Here is a 23,651-nt window from a genome sequence, read left to right on the forward strand (position 1 = left end):
AAGGTGTTAGCTTTAGCTGTAGCCTTCCAGGTCCAATACTCTAGTATCAATTCAAGAACCCTTTCTTCTGTTCATTTTTCACTGTTTTTGCTTCCCTCTGTCTCTAACTGCTCTCAAAAATAGTATGCACACACAGGCTTCATCTAAAGTCAGGAAGGAGGTGTGGAAAATAGTGCCTTTTCCGCGTGGTTCATCCTGGTCTCCTCTGAAGACAAGAGTGCTCCCATTGTTTCAGCTGAGGGGCTTTACAGGATCTGAACGTTGTGAGCCACAGAAAGAAAGACAGGCAGAACGAGGGCCAGCAGGGGAGCTGGAGGAAGAGCTAGTTGGCTCAGCCTTTCTCCTGACTTCCCAGGCTTGATATCTGGGGGCATGGGGTCAGCAAAAAGACTAGGCCAATTCCACCAAGCTGGGAAAAGGAGAGGTTCAGCCTCTCCTTCCCTGTGTCCTTCATTCCCACCCCCTTTAGTTCTGTGTCTCTTCAGTTATATGGCTTGTGGAGAATGTTTTCTTTGAAGAAAAGCTCTGCGTCTCAAAAAAAAATTGAAAACCACCGAAGAGGCTTGAAGTGCTCCCTTTTATGGATTTTTGGTGGAATCTGTGTTTGAGAAATGATAGATGACATACTCAGAGTCCTAGAGCTGAGGGGAAGGTAAGTCAGGACATGAACTAGCTCTCCTGAGTCTTGCATCACTGTGCCAGTTGCACACTTGCCCAACTGTATACGTTGTAGTCATTATCAGGGGCAGCCAAAAACAGCCATATTCACAATCAGAAGAGCGGCACTTGGTTTTATGGCTTGTTACCTTTGCTTAAAGAGCATGCAGCTTGTCAAAAATGAGCCATGGATAACATCAAACTTGAGTATCCTCAGTTGTTGGCTAGTTGTTTAGTTTCAAGGTTTATTGATTCAAATTCCTGTCAAATTAGCTCCAGCCTCCTCCCTTGTCCACCCCCAGCTCCTCTAACTGCTAACCCTGTTCAAGAAGGAATGAATCTGTTTGCAGCTGGCTGCATTCTCCTCTCATTCCCACCTTCTGCAGTGTTGAGCAAGAAACACAAAACACATGGATGCTCATGAATAATTCCAGCCCTAAGAGAAGGCTGTTCAATACTGACCCAGCACAAACCTCGCCCATCAGTCTGCATTTTTTCAACTAACCCCTGGAAAGTCAGCCTCCTTCAGACGTGCAGATACAAGGCAGTTCTGATTTGTAAGCGCAAACGGTCCTCGAGTAGGAAAATCAATTCAAACCCAAAGTGACATTTCAGTTTTATTAAGTCAGCATTGTCTGGCTTGCCATTATTTAATAGGGTCTATCTCTTATGACCTCTGAAGAGTTAAATCTCATGAACAGTGGGACAGAATGCTATCTATTATAATTTCAACTTTAATGATCAGAAACACAGAATTCATTATTCTGCTGAAAGCAGGCTCTGAAATGGTTTTTATTTCAGCTCATCCATCAGAAGGGAGCATGCCTCAGAAGATTTTATTGACCTCATTTCAGTCTTGTGACCCATTTGTTTAAACACTTAGAATTGCGCCCAATAGGAATGGCCCTCGGGGGGTAGTCTGACCAGCCGTAGTTTCCAGTAAAGAGTGGCATCCTTAGAAATGTCAGGTGGACCCAGAGACAACGAGCTGAAATCCTCTGGGAGAAAATAAACTATCTCAAAGTCTTCTTTTAAGACTGACCTATGAAGGGCCAGACAGAAATACAGGTGTGAGGAGTTGCTTGCACCAGAGCTGTGATCACACGTTCATACTCTCTCAGGTTTAAGGCCACTGGAACCACTGGGGAAGTACAAAATTCCAGTGCAGTGTTGGGGTTCAACATATGCCTGCCAATTTTTTTTTTAACTTTTTTTATTGATTATGCCATTACATTTGCTCTATTCCCCCCTCCATTCCCCTCCACCCTGCATACCCCTCCCCCACCATTTCCCCCTTTAGTTCATGAACACGTGTCTCAAATTCCTTAGATTCTGTATTTCCCCTACTATTCTTACCCTCCCCCTGTCTATTTTCTATCTACTGTCTATGCTACTTATTTTCTGTACCTTCTCCCCTCTTCCCCTCCTCCCACTCCCCTGTTGCTAACCCTCCATGAGATCTTCATTTCTATGGTTCCATTCCTGATCTAGCTGTCCTCTTAGTTTGCTTTTGTTTTAGGTGTGGTTGTTAATAACTGTGAGTTTGCTGTCCTTTCACTGTTCATCTTTTTTATCTTCTTTTTCTTAGGTAAGTCCCTTTAACATTTCATATAATAAGGGCCTGGTGATGATGAACTCCTTGAATTTGGTCTTATCTGAGAAGCACTTTATCTGTCCTTCCATTCTAAATGAAAGTTTTGCTGGGTAGAGCAATCTTGGTTGTAGTTCTTTGGTTTTCATGACTTGGAATACCTCTTTCCAGCCCCTTCTTGCCTGTAAGGTCTCTTTTGAGAAATCAGCTGACAGTCTGATGGGAACTCCTTTGTAGGTGACTGTCCCCTTAGCTCTTGCTGCTTCTAGGATTCTCTCCTTCATTTTAATCTTGGCTAATGTAATTATGATGTGCCTTGGTGTGTTCCTTCTTGGGTCCAACTTCTTTGGGACTCTCTGAGCTTCCTGGATTTCTTGGAAGTCTATTTCCTTTGCCATCTTGGGGAAATTTTCCTTTATTATTTGTTCAAATAAGTGTTCCAGTTGTGGCTGTGCCTTTCCCCCTTCTGGTACCCCTATAATTCGGATGTTGGAACGTTTAAAGATGTCCTGGAGGTTCCTAAGCTTCTCCTCATTTTTCTGAATTCTTATTTCTTCATTCCTTTCTGTTTGATCATTTTTTTCTTCCTTCTGGTCCACTCCCTTGATTTGAGTCCCAATTTTCTTTCCATTACTATTGGCATCCTTTGTATCACCATTTATTTCAATTAGTTTAGCTTCCATATGTTTCTCTAATTTGTGACTAAAATCCACCAGTTCTGTAAGGATCCTGATAACCAGTGTTTTGAACTGTGCATCTGAAAGACTGGCTATTTCTTCATCACTTAGGTCTATCGGTTCTGGGGCTCTGAGTTGTCCTAGAGCCATTTTTGGTCTATTCGTGCTGTTAAGTGAGCGGAGCGAAGCCTTAGTTGTTTACCAGGACGGGGCGACCCAGGTCGCTGGTTTGTGACGCTGTGTGTGGGGGCGGGGTCAGAGAGGGAGCAATGGCGGTCCTCTCCGCTAGCCCAGCGCATCCAGTAACTCCACACGCATGGGGCTTGTTTATCCGGTCGGAATTGTGCGAGCCTGCTGCTCCGCGCCGGCTTCCCTTCTCACTGGTTTCTCCGCAGGTAGATGCGCGCGCGACCGACGGACCGACCCGGGAATTTTTTCTTGCTAACCTGCTCCGCTGCTGGCCTCGCTCCTCGTACCGGTCCAGCTGAGTATCTAGTTGTCCTTTGGACTCCGTATTGTCGATTTTCCGTGTGGCTTGGTTGTGACTGCTGTTAAAAATAGTTGTTCTTAGATTTGGTTGTGCACAGAGGTGAGGTGGAACCTCCACCTACGTCTCCATCTTGGCGGAAGTCCCTATGCCTGCCAATTTGATGGGTTACTTTTCTCCTCACGAGTGTACTGATTGATTGGGTTATCCCAATACAGAGTCTGTTCTGATGAAGGAGAGACCAAGCCTTTTTCCCACTTGTAAAGTGCATATAATAGAAAATGACAGTTCTGCATAGATATTTATAAAACTTGAGTTGGAACTCCTAAGAACAAGTTAGACTAGGTTTGACAAACTATCACCCACAGGCCAAATACACATGCGCCATCATTTTCAGATTTTCTGTGTTTGGGTTCACGCCACAGTGGGAAAGTTTGGTGCTCTTGACAGAGACCATCAGGTTGGAGGAAACAAAAATATTTATTTTTTAGCTCTTTACGTAAAATGTTAACTAGACCCTAAATTAGACTGTAGTACAGATAATCCACGAGGAGCAATATCTACAGAAGCCCTCTGGAAAAAACAAACAAACCAGGATATTTATCAGGTCAAACAATTATGGAGAGCTGGTCTGGAAATCTAATCAAGACTAGATTGCCAAACACAACTATTTGACAATTCATTATTTTAGCTGAAGAATAACTAGTCGAGATCACATAACAGAACTGGAATAAAACCCAAGTCTTCTGACATCTGCTAGTGGATCTCACCACCAACCTCTTTGCTTTCCAAAATCATAATTAGTCCTGGTCCAGCAACTTACAATAGAAAAAGAACAAAAAAATCCAACCATATTGCAGCCCATTTCTCTAGAATTTCCAGGCTAATTTTATAGATGTAATTGGATTGGCATGGACAAGATTTGTCTCCATGAGAGAACGTATTCATTAGGCTATAAGTACAACCCCAAACAGGAGACAGCAAGTGACAAATTACAGAAATAACAAGGCTCCAAGTGGCCGAGCAAGCGCACCTGGCCATGCCACCTGGGGCTGTGATTTCATTACCCCCATAAACCAATGCAAGGTCAGGCTTAGTCAGACTTCGATTAAGAGGCCCCCAAGGAGATCCCAGGTGCAGAAGGAACTGGTGTAGATGCAACGAGAGATATGTGAGAACGTCTCTTTCCTGTCCTGAAGCAGGCCTTGTTGGGACAGCTAAATGATGAGGTTTGGGAAGCTAGGTGCAGGGACATGGGGCCGTGGGCCAAAGGCCTGAAAACCTGGGTTCAATTTGTCTTGGGCCTTTGTTAGGAGTGGCAGCCAGAGAGGGTTTTCAGCAACTGCCTGCAAATGTAACCTTGCAAGTTTGTTCAGGTGCAGCCGTTCCTCTCAGGGGGCAGGAAGAGTAAGTCTGTTCCTTGATTTGCTGGTAAGTGGCTTGTGTTCTCTGAGCTGGTGCCAGTTGGTGAGAGTGAAGCCAGAGTTCGAGAGCCTTGGGAATGGCATGTGAAGCCAGTTGACCTGGCCACGTTTCAGGTCTCCCAATTAGATCTGCTTTTCCAAGTGGCTCCTGCAGTTTCAAATTTTCCTCCTTGGAGCTGACCATGCAACATGATTCCTGCTTGTGGCATACCTCGTCCAACACCGCTTGGCGCGGGGCCATGGGTAAGATTTGAGGCAGAAGTTGCGCAGATACTTGGTGCCAGGCTTTCAGAATGTGCTCAGTGTAAGGTGGTGTTAGGGCTTTCTTGAGAGACAGTGTGGTTACCGCAGCCATGGCTGGCTAACTTGGGGTAAAATGTTCTGTCATCTTCAGGGTATGCGTATATTCCGGCAAAGCCTGGGTTTTCTGCGATGTCTAGAAATCACAGTGGGCGTTTAGTGGGAATGAACAGAGATATTCTGGGCACAGAAACAGGATCCAGATACTAGATTTGAATATGTCATGATCTTACTGTGCCCCATAAACTGATCACAGAGAAGCTTTATTTATTCCATTGTCATGGATCAGCAGTGAACCTAAAGGCTAGTATGTGGCTTGACGGTGGCTTCATCAGGGCACATGTATACAGAGGGTGATCCCGGGGATTCCTGGATTTCAGGAAGGTCAGATTTCACTAGGTCAGATGGGGCAGTTACTGGAAATAACCACAGGCTAGAAAGTTCAGAGTATGTTTAAAGGCTACATTTAAGGAGCACCAAGGGCCAGCACTGAGAACACTAAATTCTGTCTTCAAGTGAAATAACCAAGTTTATGGCAGGAAATGAGGAGCAAAGTACAAGGAGTTCTGAAACAATGTAGACCCCACAAAGCCTATTTTTAAATGTGGGACAAATAGGGGAGAGGTACCCTAGAATCCTCAGAGGTTGTTCTCTCATGGATCTGGGGTTCTTGTTTCATTTCATTTCATTTTTTTCATATTTCACTTTTCATATTTAATTTCATTTCTGTCCATGTCCCCCATGCACCAGGCCCAGCTCTTCCAGTTGCAGAGCTGCTGCGACTGACAAGAGACAAAGTTATTCAGATGGCTTTAGATGCATGTGACATGCATCGAAATTTTAGAGTCTCTGGGTTATCACTCTCTATTCTGACCAGAGGTATTGGAGAGGGGGAAATACAGAAAGAGAATCCCTTAGAATGTTGGAACATACAATAGAGGGAAATCCTTTGGGAAGGAATGAGGAGCTGCGGGAAATGTGTTAGAACATTATTTAATGAGGACTGTTCCAACTAGTGGCTTGTATCAGATTAGTTTGTCTTAAACATCCCTGGGTCTTGAAAATTACAGTTGGTACTTTGTGCTGCTGATATTTGGTTTTTGATTATTCAAACTGGGTTTTGGGGATCCCCTATGGCAACAAAAATATTCGAAATATCTTTTTGCTTTTTCTTTGATGGCTTTAGAAGTGAAATTCTCTTCTATGGGTCAGCAGTCATGCTTTTGTCCCTGGTCTGTAGGGCATGTTAATTCCAATGACACTGATCCTCAAATGAAAACTGGGGTGTGCCCTGCCTGTTTGTGTCTCTTTAATCCATCCTCCCTCATGCTCTTAATATAATTTAGAATCCTTAATTCTGAATGTTCATTACCCATGTATTTATTTATGTATTAATTAAGCCATTTGTAATGCATGCCTTATCTGCCGTATGCCAGGCACTGTTCTAGGTACTTGGGAGACACCAGATAAAATATCTTATACTTACTGTTATTTATACTTACATATTAAATGAAAATGAGTCCATATTTCAGTTAAAAATTAGACTATATTAAAATAATTTTATGTTGCTTGTAAGAAACACATTAAATTTAAGACTTCAGAAAGAGATGGAAAATATTGTATGCAAATTCTAATTAAAAGAAAAGTAGTGTAACATTGTTAATAATTGTCAATAGAGATTTTAGGAAACATATTTTGAAGATCAAGAATGGTATTTCACAGTACTAAAAGATTCAATTAATTAGACCTAAACATTCTAAATGTATATGTTCTTAATGACATACCTTCAAAATATATTTAGCAAAAATATAACTAAAGAGTTAAACATATTAATTCATAGTCATTTTGGAAGATTTTAAGTGTTTTTTTAGTTATTGATAGAAAACGCAGATAAAAAATCATTATGGTAAAACTGTATAAATAACATGATTATCATACAGAATTGAATTTATATACATAAAATACTACAACCAATAACTGCAAAATGTATAGTCTTTTCAAAAGTCAGAATACTTACCAGTAAATGTTTAACCATAAAAAGAAGTCTCAACAACCAAGAATTTAGTTTCTTCAGAGTACTTTATACCTTTTTACAGTGGAAATAAGCTATATGGGTCAACAATAAAGAGAAAATACTAAATTTTGTAAATTAGCAAATGCACTTCACATAACCCATGAGTGACAGTTGAAATCACATTAGGGTTAGAAAACATGTATTTATTTGCAATTTTGGATGCCACTATAAATTGTACTCTAAGCACATTTTATTTCTAATTTATTGTTGATGACTTTAAGACAGAATTGGTTTTTGTTCACTAAATTTGTATTTAGTAAGCTTGAAAATTTCTCTTAGTAATTCTAATCATCTGTGAAGTAAAACAGTCATTCACAGATGATAGGGTTGGAATGTGTAGAAAAATCTAAAAGAAGCTAAATCTAAATTTGAATATAAATATAAGAGGTGTGGGATAGGAAGAAGCAGTTTTTTTCATCTTGAATGGTAAAAGAACAAACACAGAGCAGAAAATGGCCAATTAAAACTCATTCTTTATCAAGGGACAAATGAGTGGATTAAGGTGTTGAACAGTAACAACACAGTCAGGAGGTGTCATGCACTTAACCTTGTGTCTAGACAAAAGGTCTCAGGTTAACGATCCTAAATATGTGGCTCTCCCATGAAAGTCCTGTAAGTTTGTGGCAGCTCACATTAAAAGCGAGCAAAACTTGGTGATGATAAAGAGATATAATGAATATTGAGATGGGCATGTACACACACGCACACACACACACATTTCCCCCCACCCGTGGTTCTCATCCTCAGTAGGTGAAGCAGTGCCGACATTTCCAAGGAATGTCATTCTTTGCTGCTTTCCTAGGGACAAGTAAATGTTGCATGAAGTTGCCTGTGGCTTTTATCATTTCTTTCAACCCAATGCTGGTGTCTTTTCCTTTCTTTTAAAAAATTTTGTCTTTACAGGCTGCAAGAAGTTAATTTAGCTGAATATGCCAGCTAAGTGGTATGTAGAACCAGAAGAATTAGCAAATAGGCTCACTGTGTTCTTCATTTTCTGGCCTAAGAATAAGTCACTTTTTTTTCTTTTCTTGGAGAGGCCAGTCAGTGAGGGTTAAGAAAAGGACTAATGGTGGCAAAGAAAGTCAAGCATCTAATGAGGGGTCAGGACCTTGGAAGCTACTTTCATTTCTCTCTGATTTGGAAGCAAGATGAAGAAAAAAAAAGGAAACACAGAAATGTACGAGTCAGAATTCACAACACTAGAAAGCTTATTAGGTCTTGGATATTCTGTAGTACTTCTTTTCATTGTGCTCTAATCTAGAAGAAAAGGTAAGATAGTTAAGATGCTGATTACCTGTTTCATAAAGTCAAGGATGGAGGACACTAGCAGCAAACTTCTGTCGTCAAACATTGTCAGTTTGTCTGGCCCCATAGATTGGATGTGGCTGGAAAGATCTGTTTTGCCTTCAAGTTAACTAGCATACAGGTGAAAGGAGCCCCTTGCCATGAGTTGCTGACCCTTGCAACAGATAACTCAAGAGGGAAAAAGTACTTTGAAAATTTTGCCTTGGAGGCTCTGGCTTGGGTTTTCCATAATTGGATAGAAATACAGAACTCTAGAAGGGAATTACTGTGAGATTTAGCATGAGATTATTTAATCATGGATTTGAAAAAGTAGGGTTCTGTGAGTGCCAAGAAACCACAAGATTCTGAAGCGTAGTTGCAGTTACAGAAGAATGAGCCACCACATGTATGCTTGTACCTGGTTGCCTGGAGAGTATAAATTGTTTATTTAGTCATTGATCCATCTATTTCCCTACCAGGACCTCACAGAGCACCTACTGTGTTTTCAGCAGTATTATGAGTTGAATTGTCCCCTAAGTAGGTAGGTACATTGGAATCCTAACCCCTGGTATCTATAAATCTGACCTTATTTGGGAAAGAGATTCTGTAGATGTAATTAGGATGCAAATTAAAATCAGATCATAATGAACTAGGGTGGGCATTTAATCCAGCATGACTGTGCCCTCATAAGAAAAAGAAAAGAGACTCAGAGATAGACATTCATAGAGGAGAGAGTGGCACGTGAAGACACAGACTCACAGAGGGCAGAGTCCCTAGTGAAGGGGACTCGGGTTGGAGTGATGCAGCTAGCCGGAAGCCAGGGAATGCTGAGTCACCATCAGGAGCATTGAGAATCTCAAAAGGATTCTTGCCTAGAGACTTCAGAGGGGGCATGGCCCAGCTGACACTATGATTTTGAACTTGTGGCTTCTGGAACTGTGAGACAATATTTTTTGTTTTTTCAGGCCACCAAGGTTGTGGTCCTTGGTTATAGCAGTCCTAGAAAACCAATATAGGCAGTAAGCTTGGTGCTGCATGTACTGAGACAAACGTGTTTCCTACCCCGTTTCTCAGGCACTCCCAGCCTACTGGCTGGAATATGAAGCGCTGCACTATTGGAAATGAGAATGCTATGGAGAGATTTACTTGGTATTAGGCAGGGATGCACAAGAGTTTTTTCCAGGAGGTGCTTTTCGAGGTACATCGCCAAAGATGGTTAAGAATTTGCCAGACAGGATATAATGTGGCTGTTTTACTGGTGGAAACTTTACGCTGGGCAGAGGTGTTGGGGAGGAGCAAGGAATCAGAAGAGGAGTCACTGCTTTGCAGGTGATACCCTTGGGCGACAGTAAAAATGAACATGTCTTCTCACTTCTGATACTTCGAGGACAGCAATCATGCAGATGATGTTTTATCGCCATTTGCTGAGTTTCTATCCCACCAACTACTCTCATATCAGACATGGTCTTAAGGTCTTAATGGTTCTCTCAGCAAATGTGCATGGGAACTATTGATGTCTGCATTACCCAAATGAGGAAACTAACTCTCAGAGAGTTTAAATAACTCCCTTAAAGTCTCCACAGCAAATTAATAGAGGCAATTCATGGTATGCCCTTTGTACTTTATGGTGTATTTCTTTTTGAAATCATAAGCTCAAATTAAAAAAAAAACACAGTGCTCTGCATTTGGTTTATGTTCTTTTAGAGTTGATGGCAGATTTTCACATTGCACATAAATCGTCTCACCTTTTGAAATTAAGTTCTGCTCTAGGGGCTCAGTCCACAGGCACTTCTGGAACTCTGCTCTCTCATTTATACTCATCCATTCGACATATGTGCCAGGCACGATGCTCGGTGCTGTGTGCCAGATGACACTGTCTGTGACCACATGAGGCATTCGGCTGATTCCTGTCTTCTCCTGTGGGGCGGACCCTGTCTTTGAATTTGCTTGTTAGAAAGCACTGGATTTCAGCCAGATGGACTTCCCCCCACCCTAAAGTTTATCTGACAGCTGCATGAAATAAAGGATGCTCATTCTTCTATAAATATGCTGTCAAGTTTCTGCTTTTATTTTCTGTTTCGCTTAGCATTTGGATAGATCTTGGTAACTTAAATACATCTTAGGCATGCAGACACCTTCCTCGGGACCTGTGGCCATACATAAGCTCGTAAAGTGTTAGAACAAGAAAGAGCACCCCTTTATGTCTTCCAGGTTTCTTGAGATTAAAATGTGATTGACAAAGTGTTACAGTGAGGCTGAGCCTAAGGAGAATTGGTGACTAAACGTAACGTGACCTGTGGGTGAGATCTTAGCACAGAAAGGGACATTAAGTAAAAACTGAGGAAATCGGAATTAAGTATGGACCAGAGCTAATAATAATGTATCAGTATTTATTCCTGCATTGTGTCAAATGGACCACACTAATGAAAGATGTCAATAATGAGGAAAACTGGGTGTGAGTTATGTGGGAACTGTCCCCTCTTGGCACTTTTTCTGTAAATCTAACACTATTCTAAAATGAAGAAGAATTAAATACGATTAACCCAACATAGCAGCTATTTAAATTTCTGTCTTGATAACTCCCTCATTGGCCCTTCATTTGAATTCTTAACTCTTTCAGACATCTTTCTATGATTTAAAAGGAGCCGCGTTAGAAGGTGTGGGGCGGGATGGGTTGGAAGTGGCTGCATTCTTGTCTGGGTAGCATCGCTGTCGAAAGTGGGAGATCGGTGATTGGTTACTAGGTACAGACGGGGGAAGAGACCTGTCCGGGGCTCTGGGGACAGGTGAGAAGTATGCAAGATTCCTGCCAAGAAGCCTCGAGGACAATTCCTGAACTGAAATTGATTGACGGAGGTAACTCGATCTGTGTCAGAGATAATCTTAAAAGCTATCTCCCATCCTGTTTGTCACAAAATCCCTGCTAAGAACTTTCAAGGCAAGTTTGTCAGAGTGGAAACTTTTTTCCTACTGGTTTCTTATGCCAAAATTTGTTTCTATTTTTCCATTTTAGGAAATGTAACATTAAAGAAATTCGAGGGAAAATCTTTTATTTTTCACCTAGAGAAAAAAAAATGTTTGTTTTGGTATATTTCTTCCAGTTTAAATATCTTGCTTTACAGAATTGATACCAAATTTGAAATATTTGCCTTTTTTTGTAAGTATGGAAACGTGTCTTTAGTTATAGCCCCTTTAGGAGGAGTTCAGTGTGGGCAGATTCTTTCTGTGCACCCTCTGCTCACCCCTGAGTCCTTTCTACTGTGCCCTGCAGAAGCATCGCAGAGGAGCTGGGCTTTGGGGGAAAACTCGGGCAGTTCCCGTGAGAAGCCAAAGAGGGAAAATTGGCGGGGGGGGTGGGGGGCGCGGGGAATGCAGCGTGTGCTGGATGCCTGCTGAATGCAGTCTCACAGGTGAGAAACGGAATTTGCGTTTGGTGGGTGAAACCCCACCCTCGCCATCTCTTCCCACCTTCAGCTGGAGTAGAACTAGGGTTACCAAATGCTGGGGGTGGCAGCATCAAACACCAGAAAAGACTAAGGGCCTTTCTGTCAGACACACACCTGCATCTAAATCCTGACACTGTCACTTACTACCTATGAGTTGCTGTGTACATGATGTCACTTCACCACCTCTGAAGGTTTGAATTGTAAGACAGAGATTAACAGCATCTCTCAGAGCTCTTGTACCTGCACAGTGGTGTATGTGGGGGCACGATCACTGACACATACTTGCAGAGCAATAAATGCTGGTTACCTTATATTCCCTCTTCTTACCTTCACTGCATGTCCCTTGTTTGGGTACACACTTAACTCACCTCTCTCCTCTGACTTCCTGATGGCTCATTTTGCTCAAGTTCTAAAACTGAGGGGGTGAATGTGAGATTCAGTATCACTTCGGGGGACAAGTGTTTGGTGTCAGGTCTCTGTTTTTGGTCTTTGATTATTTCATTTTCTCAATGATCACGTTTCCTTGTAGAGACGTAAAACAGTTGTCCTCCAGAGGGCTGTGGCACTGCAATGCGTGGGAGGTGTCTGGTGGGACAGGTCAGTTGCTTTGCGGTTTGGCCTTGTGGAGATGTAGTAAATCGACCAATTTATTGAGTTACTGTCTTCTGTAAGCTTCTCATCTTGATGCAGTGTTGCATTTTTTTAAATGCCTCCCCTGTTCTTAGAGCTATTCCCAGAAAGAGGGAAACAACCAGGAAGACATCATACAATAAAAAACAGTAGACCGGGCTCTTTCTGAACACAGAGTGCAGTGTTCCTGAACTGTGAACAGCTCTCAGGCGCTTCACTCATGGCCAGCTGCTGTTCTTTCCCAAAGCCCCAGGCTCATGCTGGTCATACTGTCAACCTTGAACCAAATTCTGGCAGTGAAAGGTGCCCCATGACCCATGCCGTTGGGCCTCTGCAGAGTCTGCTTGGAGTGTGACCTACAAACACTGAAAACCAGTTTGTGCCCAGGATTGCATCATAGCACTAGACCTCTGCTGGCTGAGGGCAAGAAGCCTCAAAACTTCCTTTCTTTGCAACTGTGGTCCTTGCTACCTCATACCATTTCCATTTTTAATAGGTGTTGAGAGAATTTGCAATAACTGTGGACATCTTGACCCAAAGATGAAAATGACTTGAGGGGACCCTGGCCTCAGTGAATAGTTACTGTTCATACCCTTCTGCCTATCCATCACTAGCAAAGTCTGAGCTCATGTCTGCTCCTTAATACGCAGAGTCCATAAATCCAGTGATGGTCAAACCATTCTTCTAGATTATTAAATTATATAGTGGGATTTTATCATATACTTCTTGACCTTTGAAATTAATCATTTTGAAGAAAGATTATGGCTATATGTAGCTATAAAATTGCTCTCAAATAAATATTCTGTTTGGAGAGAAATGCAATGTTTTCTCTAATGGAAAACTGTGACAAACGGAATTAATTTTCCATTGTTTGACATATAACAATGGTCTTACCTTTTATTCTGAGAATATGTAAAAGGTAATGGTAAAAGGTTTATATCCAGGATAATCTCCCCATGTCCATATCCTTAACTTAATCACATCTGCAGAGATCCTTTTCTCAAATAAATTAACATCAACAGATTCCAGAAATTAGGACCTAATGTCTTTGGGGGACCATTATTCAGCCTGATTTCCTAGCTCCTGTCTTCACGTCTAAGTTATATATGTGTATGTTTATCTATTTATTCTGTGATTTTTATGGGTCAGTTCATTTTATACTTTGGAGTATATATAAAAGTAAATATGCTTGATTGGATTCAATGCAACCTTTGTTGTAAATATGCTTGCACAAGTATACAAGCTGAAAACTCAGAATATCTTGTGTCTCCCCTGTCATGGTGAGCAGGTCTAAAATCTTTTAGTACCATGAGTTACCAGTTAGTTTCTGCTGATTGTACAGTGTAGCCCAGCTTCTGAGAGATCAAGCCTTGTTAGAAATAGCAGAGGCAGAGTTGGAGACATAAGGCAAAGGCTCCTTACCCATTGTATGAAGCAGTAACATTGGTATAGATGGCCTTCAGCTTTTTCTTCAGCAATAAAATAAAAAGGCTCTATCAAACATATGTTTCCAGTCAACAGTATTTTTCTATTGCAGGAAATAGTTTTTTTTTAATGAGTTCATACCCCTCTTCTTTTAAGCTTCAAATACTGTGTCATCTTTTCTTCTCTCTTGTCCTGGGGATGCCGACAACTGTATCACGTTCCTCACACGGATCACAGATCATCTGACGCTGTTCTGGAATCCCTCCCACTGAGATCGGACCAGCCGGTGTTAAATTTTATATACTGAGCTCTCATTTAATCCCATTTTATTACCACAGTAAACCTTTGAGAAAGATATTCTTACTCATTCCCATTTTAAAGAGAGTCAGTTTCAGTGCATGTCTGGGAGGTGCAGAAGTGGTAGTTTAACTTGAAAGTTAGACATTGGATTTATCTCAAATTTCTTAGGCTTAATAGCTGGAGGAAGACATCATATCTGTTGAGCATTTGCTCCATATCCTGTATCACACTGTGGATGCACTCATCTTCCTGATAGTCACACAGCCCATTATTAATACCATCATTTGGGACTGATAATGAAGTGTGTTTAGAGGGATTTCCCCGAATACGGGGGGATTAAGTGGCAGAGGCAGGATTGAAACTCAGTGCTGTACCTTTAAAAATCTCAGCTATCTTTTATCTCTGTTGCCCTGGATTTAAAAACGGTGTTAAAATATGCCAGAGACAAGAAGGCAAATACTGTATGATTATATGAGTCATCAGATTCGCACAGACAGAAAAAGGATGGTGGCTGGGGTTGGAAGAAAGGTGGAGAATGGGGAGCTATTGTTTAACAGGCTACAGAGTTTCAGTTTTGGAAGATAAAAAATATTCTGGAGAAGGATGGTGGAGAAGGTTGTACAGCAAAGTGAATATATTAACCCCACTGAACTGGACCCTTAAATATAATAAATATGGTAAATTTATGTTGAATGCATTTTAGCACAGTTTAAAATGTGTTTTTTCTGTGCAGGCTCACTTGGTAACTGAAAAACTGCTCATGGAGGCCAAGGACACAGCCCCGACATGCCAGAGTCAGAAAAGATTCAGTAGCATTTGCCTCAGCGAGAGGGCCACATAAGGACATTCATCTATCTTCCTCCTCTTAGATCTGTTACTCTATTGTTTTATTGTAAAAGCTTCCCGGAGGCAGTTTTTCCCTAGAAAAGGCCAATTGAGACTTCCACCTTTAAAAGAGAAATATTTATTTTCCAATTACTGAAACTGAAGGTGTTAGAGCCTTAGAAATGTGAAATATTAGAAAATGTGAATTGTTGGGAGAGGAAAAATGTGCAGAACACAGCCCCTAATTTGGTTTCACAGAGTGTCCTCTATTTAAATGATCTGCTGTAACCTTGAAGGGAGATGCCCGGGAGAAATCCTTCTCACGGTACAGGTATTGCAAGGAACAAAAAAAAAAAAAAAGGCAAGACGTAATGTGGGTGAAGAGAGATAAAGCAGTGAATATAAATAGAGACATGAATATAATGAGGTGTCTATCCATTACTCTCATGTACTAAAGAGCTAGGAGTGGTGATTAAGCAAATGGATATAAATTCTATAATTTTTTTTCCCTGACTTGCCTTTAGTTTTATCTTCATAGGGGGCCATTCAGCTCCAGGGAGGTTCAGTTGCCAGGTCCAGGGTATAGCAGTCTTTTGAATCAACTAGGCGTCAAGCCTCCTTTTACTTAGTTTAGCTGAAAAAAAGTAGATTTGAAGGAGCAGATTGGATGTCTACATTGCAGGTTGGAACCGTCCCCTATTAAACATGTTAAGGCAACATCTTAAAGTTGAGTAGCTGAATGAAATAGTTTTAAGTCATCTTTTTTTTTTTTTTTGGTATCTGTGAAGCCAACAGTAAGTAAGGAGGGTTAAATAGCTCTTGCTTTGAAATTAAATTAAAAATAGGATTCACTTTGCTGTATTTAAAACGTGTCAGTCTTCACTGCATGGGTTGAGAGAGACACTTCATTTGAATTACATTTAAAAGCAAAGAAAGTGAAAATGAGTAACAGAGGAAGAGTCTCCCTGTGTGACTGAATCAGTTTTTATCTGTGTGCTCGAATCAGGCTCCTGCGTGCATGTGTTGTGGTTGTAGCAGAAGAGTGTTCATGCATTTGTTCTCATGGTGTGGAGGTGTTTGCCCGTATGTGCTGCAAGGCAAAGACAGGGGAACGGAGCAGGGTAGAGCGTGGAGATGGAAAGCCTGGGATGTGGTTTTCAGGAAGACCTCCCCGACGGGATGGGGCCCCGTGGAGGGGGGGGAGCACTTTGCTCTAGGGACTTCGTGGGGCTTGGAACACCAGCAGCCCTGCTCTGGGTCCAGGAGACAAAATATGATGTGGAGTTGGGAAGGAAATACTCTCCCTTCTTCTTGGAAACATCTTGTCTCCCGCATGACAGGAACCAAAGGAAAGGAGTGTCTGTTTGGCTTGATGACTGTGGGAGGCCCGACAAGGTGGAACGTGTAGCACAAAAGTTAGTTTTCTCAGGAAAGACCCTAGCTTCTCAGGAAATGACATCAGCAAGAGGCCTGGGTCAAGAGATTTGGGAGTTTGTGTAGGATAGTCTGAGGCTCTCCGGGAAATGCAGAGGAGCGATGGGGTGAGGAGAGGGAAGTCACGAGGCATGAAGGCAAGAGCCACCCTCAGAGAAGCGTGAGTGACCCCATGAACATGGTCTTCAGCGGGTGATGCTGGCCACTGCTGGCCACCTCTTTGCTTCTGCACCAGGAATCAGTGTGCCACATGTGAATTCTGCATTTCCAGCCATCGGCTTTTTCTGTTCTTAGAGAAATAAATGTAGAGAACTTGATTTCTAGCAAATATCTAGACTTACTGAAAAAAATTTACCTAGACAGAACTCTGTGTGGCTCTCTAAACATCACTTAAGCACCTCCAAGACAGGTGCTGTAATTCCTGACTTGCTGATAAGAGAGGGGGGCAAAAATATTTACATTTACTATGAACTGAATGCATTCTGGACATATATCAGGGACTTTACCTGCTCTGCCTCATTCTAATCTCATGATCATCTTGAGAGGTAGGGATTATTTATGACAATGACCGAAAGTGGGAATGGAGGCTCAGAAACACCTTTTCTGACATGAACTGACCAGCAGTGGTTCTGGAGCAAAGCCAGGCAGTCCCTTCTCTCTGCATGCTACTGAACACACGCAGGTGCTGGAGGTTATGGGGAAATGCAAAAGGGATAGATGGTTTGCTCCTGAGGGGCTCTGGGGAGGCCAGAGGCAGACGGGAGCAAAGAGGGAGAGGTGTGCTCAGGAAAAGTGTGAGAGGGAGCCTGGGGTTTCTCTGCCCAGTGCCATGTGCGGTCTTGGCACCTGCTCCCCCAGGAGGCATCACTACAGAAGTATCCTCATGTTCTCCCACGTGGTTTGGTTCCCTGTCTCTGCAGTGCAGAGACACAATTCACCTGATCTGCCATGAGCTTTAGGCTGAGAGGCCACTTTTCCAGCACCAACTGTCATAATAAGTAAGCTCCAAACCATTTCTCAGCCCCGTTATTTCAAGTTTTGTGCCCTCCTTGAACTTCCCTACGTGCTGGTGTTAGATGCTCTTGTGAAAAGCAACTACGTACAGGCCATCAACAAAGAGTGATGATTGGGTTCTTTCCGGGTCTAATGAAGATCGCGTGCTGCCACTTAGTGGGCCCTGACCCACCGCGGGGCTCTGCAGAGGACCATGTCCATGAGGAGCATGCTCTTCAATTTCGAGAGCTGAGTAATTTGCAGAAACAATTGCACTTTAGTGTGTGGAGGGAGACAGTTATTCTCAATGAACTCCAGAGCAGAGGATAGGAAACCTGTCCAGTTCTGTTCTTTTAGATATTTTCTTTTTCTCCTCCCGCCCCTCCCCGCCCCCTCTCCTGCTCCTCTGTAGTAATACAGCATTTAGGTACATTAACCCAGGAGTTGTATGCCTTGATTTTCCATTTAATTTATGCCTAGAGGAATCATTGCATTGCCATTTTAATCCTAGCCACATTTCCTGTCCATCTTCCTTGTAAAATGAGGCTTATATAAGTGTTTTTCCAGGAAAAAGTATTATTTGGGCAACTAGGTCCCAAAGGTGGCTCTCTACTGGATCTTTTGTCTAAATACATCTTCTAGGCATCTTTTTGGTCAGATCTATCAGCCTTCAAGGAGCTGTGGGGAAAATTCACTGAGTGTGGAAAAAGTTGAGATGCATAATCCTAATCCGGAGTAGTAAGATTAGTCACCAGGAAGGATGAGTTTTGAGACCTACATTGTATAGATCATTTTAGATCGTCCCATATAGTCCATTCTGGAGAGACTCCATCCTGTGATTCATGGGCTAGAAATTTAAACAGCTGATGTGTCTATGATAGTTAATTCTTAATTTTAGAATAGTATTAGACTTACAGAAGAAGTGCCTAGAAGGGACAGTTTCCGCTTAGCTTACACCTGGTTTTCCCTATTGTTAGCTTGTTATATTAGTGTGGTACGTTTGACACAATGCATGGACTAATGTTGATAGATTGGCATTAGCTGAAGTCCATACTTAACTCCCATTTTAACTCGAGGCCCCTTTCTGTTCTAAGGTCTCACCCAAGGATTGAGAAGGACTAGATGACCTCGAGCATCTTTTCCCTTTGCAATTGTATGATGGTACAAATTGAATGTGGACTCATTTCTGCCATCCAGTCGAGTTTTCAAGCTGGAAGCATTTATGAGTAAGACTGCAATTTGAAATTTGGGCTTCCTAGTTCAGGGAAGGGACTTTGTTTCTTGATTTGGGTGGGGTGAGAGGCTCAGAATTTTCTCTAGCAGATGTTTTCTTGTGAGGCTGAGACTGCCGGGAGGTATGTCTTGCCCACCAGGAAGGAGAAAATAGGATTGATGATAATTTGTTGGTTGGAATAACTTCCCACAAGAAATGGAGGAGAAGCGAAAAGCAAATGGAATGACTAACCTTTGCCTTGCCTTAGTAGACAAGCTGATGAAATTTAGAAATATATGCACGTCTTTATTCACCCAGGCTTTCTACCTGAACTAACAACTATTCATGAAACTTTCCATATTAAACTTTCAGTTCCAGTAAAGTTCATAGCAGCTTCTAAAACTGCACTCAGAGGTGACAACATAGCATTCCTTTGGGTCTGATGCATAGAGGCATAGAGGGTAGGGCTGAAAGGGTTTCAGAAGGCGGGAAGGTCCAACGGCGTTTCCGCCATGCGCCCGACGCTGAACCTCCATTCACGATTCCAGCTGAATGCTTGACACATATTGCTTCTAATATTTCTAAGAACCCTGCAAAACAGGTGGTTTACAAAAAAGGAAACTGAGGCTGAGAGCAGGGTAAATAACTTACCCAAATTCACTCAACTCGAAGGTGCTGGTTTGAGTTTTCCCTCCAAGTCTGTGTGACTGCCCTGACCCCCGCAGTTCTGTTCCTGTCAGCTCACTCCAGTGACATTTCAAACTGGAGAGGCCTTCTTTGACTCTCCAGAGAATATAAATGATTCTCGTTTCTAATTGTTTTATTGTGTGAATCACATAATATTTTATTTCCATGTTCACATAGTTTTCTCTTTGACAAGTCTGTGAGAGCCTGGAGAACAGGGACAGGGTTTTACTGGCTCCAGATCCGCGGTGCCTGGCAAATGGTCTCAGCCCAGAAAATACTCGTCCAGCCCCAGTCCCGCAGTTAATTAGCCCCAGAGCCCGAACGCAGTCCAGACCTCATGATTCCAGGTCCAGAACTATTTCACCACATTAGTACTTTTAGAATTTTTTTTATCACATCCAATTTCCAGATTCTTCTCCCTATAAAACCTCCTAGTTTCCTCATCCCAAGCCCAACACATTATTTCTTTGAGAAGGGGGAAAGTTTTTGTCACAAGTGCTTGCATTTATTGAGGGCTTACTGTGTGCCAGTTGCAGGCTCAATATATGTTGAGCCCTTGCATATTTTCTCTCATTTAATTCTGACAACTCTGTAGAGGAAATGCTGTTATTAACCTCATTCCAACAGTGAGGGGGCTAAGAAGTAGAGATAGTAACTAGGCTGACTAGTAACTAGTTTGGAAGAAAGTCCCCTGAAGGGCAACTTGAGCTAGGCCTGATCTGAGAGACAGAGCTCCCGATTGGAACCATGATGAGAACCCGAGGTTTTATTTCTCGTCTGTGAGACTCAAAATAGGATTATTTTTAGTGAAATAACTGTGCTGTCTTGGCCCTTAAGAAACCAGGTCCCAAGGGCAATTTAATGGAAGTCACTCCTCCAAATCCTTATAAACCTCTTCCTGAAGCTTTGGAAACAGGTTTCCCAGCACTTCCCACATTGAATCTGCATACTCGGGTGTCTTCCAAGGTCAGGTGAAGGATAAGGTTCAGAGCATTCCAGGGAGATTGTGCTCAAGCTGGAAAAACCTGGGAAAGCACCGATAAAGGCTTATGGGCATTACCCCGAAGACTGTGGTGGTGTGGGGTAATCATAGACAGCAGGCTTCACACGGTTCTGAGGCTGATACCCTTTCATGTGCCCTTTTACTTCCCGTAGAGTCTGAATCCTTCCCGGGGATTAACTTGTAATGATGCAATGAATTGAAACCGAAAAGCATGGAAAGTCATACTTTGAAGCATTATAGGATATATGTGACATTATTCACCAACACGGCAGGGGATTTGAATTCAGCAAACAGTTCCAGATGCACACATATATTAATAGTGTATAAACTTTTAAATAAGAGGATAGCAGGCAGCAGCTCTCCAAAGGCAGGGAGAACACCACTGGCAGGAATACAGGCTGGCATTAAAGGGGTGACTGGGAGGGAGGAGGGGGTAGGCAAAGACAGCATGTGTATCAACCTCAGCGAGTGCAGATTTTCATAAACCATTAAAGCCATAGCTAAAAGGCACAATTTCACCACCGAGGACCTTCAGTAGTTCATTCATTTTACAAGTGCTGAGCATCATCTTTATTCCTGGGGCACACTTACCAAGTAAATTGGCAAAGCCCCGGCCAGCTCCAAGCTGGTGGTGTCCAGTAGAACAAACATTCAGTTTGTAATAATGACACATGATGATAAAAGACATCTTTGGGCCAGGGGCTCTGCGCTCACTTGCAATTCCACTAACAAGACAAAGCCTGGGATTAGTTTCAGGTATAAAGTCGAAATCACTGGCTGCTTTGATGATTTAATAAGCAGCTGCTAATAGACAGCCACTTGCACCACCTACATTTTCAGGGGTGACTATGAGTAGGTCCCAGCCATCAGTGGGTTTGCATATAGATGCAGCTCAGGTACGTTTAACTCACAGCATTTCAAATCAACATTCTGTCCTGCCATCGACTTCAAAAAATGTTGTCTTGCAGTTTGGTTCTTGAGAAATATTTCTAAGGGATCGTGAAAGGCTAGATGGGAAAAGTTTTGTAAGAATATGGGCTTCCCCATGTTGACATCCCTGGGCTTGTAGCAGAGGAAGATGAGCATTTCCCAGCGTGTCACACTGGGGCAGCGTGTTACTCCTAATGCATCCATTCGATGTTGTTCAGCTGTCGTGAGGCCTGCAGGCTGGCAGTGCACCAGCCCAGGGTGAAAACTCTCTCCTGTGTCGGAACCATTGGGAATTGGTATAGATTGAATGGGGTATTTGGGAGAGAGAAGAGCATGGAGGACATGCTGGTCTATCATGCCTGATTTACTGGAGGAGTGAGAAAAACACTGACCTGGGAGAGCGGTGACCCTCGGAACTTAACACACGTGTGTCGGATAGACTGTGAGCTGCCCGGTGCACTAGGGAATCGGCACATCTGGTGAGGGGAGCGTCACGTGGCCGTATGACCCAGATGCGCAAAGGAGGTGAAACATAACTGAGCTTGTTTATGAGTGTTGCCTGCTAACTCAGTTCTTGGCAACACTGGGGACGACCTTTCTCCCTCAAGTCAGCCTTATCTTTATGTTTGTTGTTTTGGCAACTGCTGAGATTGAGGTACCAGTTCTGAGATTAAAAGGCTGTCAGTCAGCAATATTCAATGAGATTCTTCTTCCCTGAGAAGATGCTGTTTTAGAAAACCCACGGCTACAGCATTCACACACAGCCCACTCCTCATTTTCCTCTGCAGGGGAGACAGTGCAGGGCCAGGCAAACATTTTAGTACAGATTTGACTCCACTAACTTGGATTAAGCATACTGCAGTTTTCTTTCTCCAGTGTAAAAACGTTTCATATACCATCTCTTTGCTAAACCTGTGTTTGCTTTTTAGAACAAGGTCCGGAGCAGATTCCCTGGAATGGCACCAGGGAAAACAACTCCTCAACAGCCGTTTGGGGGCCTTTTGTCCATGTGAAGTGGGTTGCAATAATGCTGAGCATCGCAGGGGGAAGTCAAGAGAGCCAGGGGGTCTCTAGCTGAACGTGCCTCTGCTTGACTGCTGATTCTGCTGCTTTTTGGGTGACGCGTGAGGCTCTGGCCAGGATTGCAGTGGCAGTTTAATCCATTATCAAAATAACAAACTTTCCTTTATCATAGGTTTCAAAGGCACTACTTCCTGACAGTTAGGCTGGTTCCCCACAGCCATTGTGAAAAGAGGTTCCACAGGCTCACTGTGACTCAACAAAACTTTGGCTCCATTTCCCCCAGTGGTTCCTCTTTTGTGATGACAATTGCAGACCTGTATAAAACGTCTTAATCTTTGGTCTGACTCCACACCTTCTTTAATATTGTTACATTTGTCAGACCGCAGTGCTGTGGCCAAAGGCAACCTTGTTTTAACAAGGTATGTAAAAATAATCTAATGAGAAAAATGGAATGCATTTAGAATAGAGAGCAATTTCCAGGCATATTGGAAAATGTTATATTAGAGAGACACCCCAGAATATTTCCTCTACTCCAAGCAGAGAAAATCCCTCTATCAGGAAGGGACCCTGTATGTGTCTCCCCAGCCCCCAACCGCAGCCTCAGATAGCTTTGATTTTCTACTTACACGCTGAATAAATATAGATGACATTTATAATGTTCTGTGCAGTAGGGAATTACATTTAATATTTTCCATTACATGTGTTGTTATTTTGTTACCATGGTGGAACAATTTTCTTCAAATTAAGTATCATAAAATATTTGAGGCTATGTTGCGGCTGAGCAGTCGAGAAAGACAGATGTGATGAAATTAAAGGAAGGCAGCAAATAAACACGTGTGTGCGCCAGTCGAGAAAACACCAGTTTTTTTCAGTGAAGAATGGGACTGGACACAAGGCTCTTAATTTTGGATTAGCAATCTCTCTTACCTCTTTACTCTATTTCCACCAAATATGGGCGTCACTGATGTTACTTCTTCCTGCCCTGGCGCTACAACCAGGCAACACTCCCGTGAGTGGCTGTGTTCTGAATGAGCTGTGTGAGACACCTTCGGCCGTTATTTTTTCCTCGTTATTTATTGGCAGTAAATTATTAAAGTGTTTACAAACTAAAGTAACAGGTTCCTTTGGCATTATATGACTATGATCTGATTCACTGCTAGAAACAGAAGAACAAAATACATACCAAAGTACTTAACACCTACTATGTGCCAGCCATATTCAATGCACTCTGAAACCATCGTCTCCCTT

The sequence above is a fragment of the Artibeus jamaicensis genome, unplaced genomic scaffold, assembly GCF_021234435.1.
Source record: "Artibeus jamaicensis isolate MK-2021 breed Jamaican fruit bat unplaced genomic scaffold, CSHL_Jam_final scaffold_612, whole genome shotgun sequence".
In the NCBI taxonomy this organism is placed as follows: domain Eukaryota; kingdom Metazoa; phylum Chordata; class Mammalia; order Chiroptera; family Phyllostomidae; genus Artibeus; species Artibeus jamaicensis.